The following is a 4,541-nucleotide window of genomic DNA, read 5'->3' as shown; positions in this document are numbered from 1 at the left end:
CCCACGATGTCCGCAAGCTCCCACAGGACTGTGAGACCGCCGCGGTGCGGGAAGGTGGGCGGCGGTCAGGCGGCCGCCGGGACAGCCATGCGCAGAGAGGCGACGGCGGCTGCAGGGGAGCCGCCCGGACGGAGGGAGCGCGGGCGGCCTCTGCTGGCCAAGGGGCGCAGCAGCATCCAGCCTGGTGGTCTGGCCCAGCGGGGCTCTCGAGGTGTGCGGTCTGGGGTCAGGAAGCCAAGTGGGCGGGCGCGAAAAGTTCAGGCTTTGGAATGAGACCAATGCGGGGCAGCGCCATTTATCTGGCGCTTACCTGTGCCACAGTCACGCATTATCTCACTGAATCGTATCTAACTCTTTCACAGACGAGGAACCTGAAGCTTGGAAAACTTAAGAAACTTGCCCAAGGACCGCAATGCCCAAAGACAGCATCCCAATACTTCAATCTTACGCACTGAGGTTAAACTATTATATCATGAACTTTGCCAGTTCTCACCAAGTCCCGCATTGAAAGATCGACCTTAAACTAGACGCTCAACTCCTCATAAATATCCCCCCTTCAACTCCTCTTTCCTTGACCCTATTAAAACTGCGAGATAGTGATCTTTTCCACAGTAAACATTACACTTGAGTTACTAACGGATTTTTTTTTTTTAAATTGTATTTCCAGGGAGCTAGCATTTCACACCAGAAATAGGCGGCTTTAATTTCTTTTCTCGGGACGGGGGAGGAGGAACGAAAAAGATGTGAAAGAATAAAGGTCAAGAAGTAATGGGAAAAAACAAGTACATTTCACCTACAGAGCTTAACTTTAGGAGTGGCCTCCTCTGAGGGCTCTTTGCTGTCCTCAAACAGCTCACTTTATAAGGCATTTCTAAATATCACAAGGAAGTGGGATATGGCAGAAAAGCAACCACCTACATCAGTTTCAAATGAGTAGAATTCTGATCCCATTCTGCCAAATGTTGGCAGCAAGAGTTACAGGATCCGACAAATGGGCATAGCATCTGCCAACCTGAATGTAAGGTTCAAACAAGACAATGAGAGTGAAAACCCATAAAGTTACACCCTTGGAAGTCTGAAAGTGTTGTAAGTCATAATGTCTGAATTTTCACAGGATAGAAGATGGAGTTTAAAACTACAGGCCAGTGAACTTCATCAACCCTAAGTAAGATTCTCTAACGTGACAGTTGGAAAAGGAAAAGATAGGACCAGATTAAGTCTTTTTTCTTTTTTGCAGGAATACCAGGCAGGAGGATGCTGCAGACATAGCAAATGCAGTTTTCAACAGGGCACCTGACAATTCACATCACAGAAAAGAAAGTGAAAAATGCAAGCTGAATGATAGCATTGAGGCAGGTTAAAGACCAGGCCCAGAGCAGGTGGATGAGCAGGAACAACCAGAGGCTGCTAGGAGCCTGCCCAACCTCTCATCCTGGCCCAGCCAACTCAAGCTGCCATTGGTGACTTGGATGAGAATGCAGCAGCACACTCAAGCTGTGGATGACCTGAAGCAGGAAGGGATGCCCAATATACTGGATGACAAATTGGGTACGATTAAATCTAGCAAGATCAAATTTAAAGACTACTAAAGTTCTGTAGTACAGTTAAAAATAAATGCGTAAGAACAAAATAGAAATTAATTAAAATTACAATCTAATTTTTTTTTTAAGATTTTTATGCATTTGACAGAGTGAGACACAGCGAGAGAGGAAATACAAGCAGAGAGAGTGGGAGAGGAAGAAGTAGGCTCGCTGCCGAGCAGGGAGCTTGACGTGGGGCTCAATCCCATGATCGATCCCTGGGATCATGACCTGAGCCGAAGGCAGACACTTAAGGACTGAGACACCCAAGCAGCCCATCATCTGTAAATGTTAAACTATATTAACTAAGAGTCTGAGAATTGGTCATGTAGAGTACAAAGAAGTATCTTAGGTGAGGTCCATAAAACCTCATTGGGCCCCTCAAAGTTGATCCCTTATTCTGTCAGTCAGGCCACATTTCTTTCTGGATACAGTTTATAAAGGCAAAGAAGTGGTCAGTGACTAAGCTCATAGGAGACATGACACTGTTCTGCTGAAGTAACTGGGGCTTATTAGCATGAAGGATAAAGGATGTAGAGGGAAACGGGGAAAGTGATCTATCTTTGCCTTTCTTAAGGACTGGCATCTGGAAAAGAAATTCAACTTTTGTGGTTCTACAAAAGGTGCTCGGGGAAGGCACATTTCATTTTAATGTAAGGAAGAAATGACTACCAATTATCACCTTAAGTAGTAAATTCCGTTTCTGAGAATTTATGTAAAATCAAAGATAGCCACCAATGGACAGGTTGTTGTACATGAACTCTACAGCAGTTCATGCCTCTGGCAGCTAACTATAACTGAGGTCACCTCTAACTCCAAAGGTCTATCATTATTAAAATCATTTTTTATTCCCCATTGATTTGGCTAAGTCTGAATTCCTAAAGCCATACGGTTCTCTAAAGTGTCATCATTCTTTGGCTTTCCTTTTGATATGTCTTTATTTCTTTTATTATCAAATATTTCCATTTGAAGGGGAAAAAAAGCAGCTCGTGTTAACCAAAAGAGTCAAGGGTTAGGACAAAATTTCGATGTTTCAGAAGGCAATATAGTGCGACTCCTGTGTGGCTCAGTTGGTTAAGTGGCTGCCTTCGGCTCAGGTCATGATCCCAGTGTCCTGGGATCGAGTCCCGCATCAGGTTCCTTGCTCGGTGGGGAGCCTGCTTCTCCCTCTGACTCTGCCTGCCACTCTGTCTGCCTGTGCTCGCACTCTCTCTCTCTCTCTCTGACAAATAAATAAACTTTTAAAAAAGAAGGTAATATAGTATTGGTTCTTTTCTTTTCTTTGTATTACTATTATTTTTTAGAGGGGAAAGGGGCAGAGAGGGAGAGAGAATCTTAAGCAGGTTCCGTGCCCAGCAAGGAGCCCAGTGTGGGGCTTGATCTCACAAACCCTGAGATCATGACCTGAGCTGAAACCAAGTGTTGGACGCTCAACCAACTGAGCCACTCAGGTGTCCCAATATTGGTTATTTTATATATAGCTTCAATAACTGACACAAATCGGTGTCTAAGCTTAGTATGTCATTCTTGGGGATGCTTCACTGAAGCAGTGTTTGATTTTTCTATTACATACATAATTTCCAATCAATAAAGGAACAATTATCTGAGACCCACTTGAAGTGGAAAAATACATTTAAGTCATATCTGGAACATTAGTAAGAAACAACTTCTGATTATCTAAACTGGTAAGGCTGAAGCAACAGACAAAATGTTTTCCCTTTTGACCTAAAATAACTTGCATAAATCTTGAGAAGTACAAATTGGAACAACCCACCAGACTATTTAAGTATTCCCCACAGTACTTAGGAAATACTGATAGATAATGGAGATAAATGGGCTAGATTCATTCACACTTTGGACGCTTTAAGAATTTTCCTAATTGTAAATTATTCTTTCGTTTAAAGGAAATTTTGGATTTAAATAGAAGATTTTGTGCATATTGACTCTCTGGAACTTTCACTACAGATCAGAAAATTAAAAATTTAATAAAAATTCTGAGTTTATCCAAGTAGAAATAGTCATGATGTGAAAAGGTCAAAGACTAAAAACTTATAGGAAAGGAACTTAGGGACTGAAGAAATCTACAATGACATGAAGCAGTGAGCCAATGGGTATATAAGTACAGATGAGCTTGCAGGTCCTGATACTTAATCACTTGGCCACAGCATAGCATTTTAAGTATAATACAGGCTGCAACAGCATCCTTTGGGGATCATGATAGGAATATAAAAAGAATAAGAAAAATAGAAAATTGAGATCAAATAGTTTGGTTTCCCACTACAAGAAAACTAACTTAAAAAAATGTTCTAAGCTTTTAAAAAGCAAAAATAAATAAACATGCACCAAAAAGAAGTGTACCTGACCATAGAATTTGAGAGTATTCAAAGGAACTGCACAATCAGCCTTTGGAAGAGTAACATTTTAGTTAACAAAATGTCAAACATTGATTTAATGTGTGGGAACTTCACTTGAACAGCTTGGGAAACTATTCTAAGTTCCGTGAAAGAACTTTCACTGGGTAAGAATATAATAAATCCAAATGTCTCACATGGTATCCATCACAATATAATGTTAAATAATGTTTAAAGGCTGATCATTTTATTTCTCTGACCTGTATTCCTTGAGCTTAAGGAAAAATAAAAGCATATTCCTAAATGAATGTTTGACCTCATAAAGGAATTTTGTCTAAGCTACACATTAAAAATGTATTGTTTTATAAATTACTTTAATAATTCGATGAGATAGAGCATCACAAAAAGTATGTAATTAAAACAGTATTCCTGTTTTCATATTTCCTGCTTCATGAGAGTTTAGAAGAGTATTTTAAATTGTGTTTCCTCAAGACATTGTATTTTATTTTATTTCTTTTAAGATTTTATTTATTTATTTGACAGACAGAGATCACAAGTAGGCAGAGAGGCAGGCAGAGAGAGAGGAGAAAGCAGGCCCCCTGCTGAGCAG

The sequence above is a fragment of the Meles meles genome, chromosome 19, assembly GCF_922984935.1.
Source record: "Meles meles chromosome 19, mMelMel3.1 paternal haplotype, whole genome shotgun sequence".
NCBI lineage: Eukaryota > Metazoa > Chordata > Mammalia > Carnivora > Mustelidae > Meles > Meles meles.
This window is presented reverse-complemented; position numbering follows the sequence as displayed.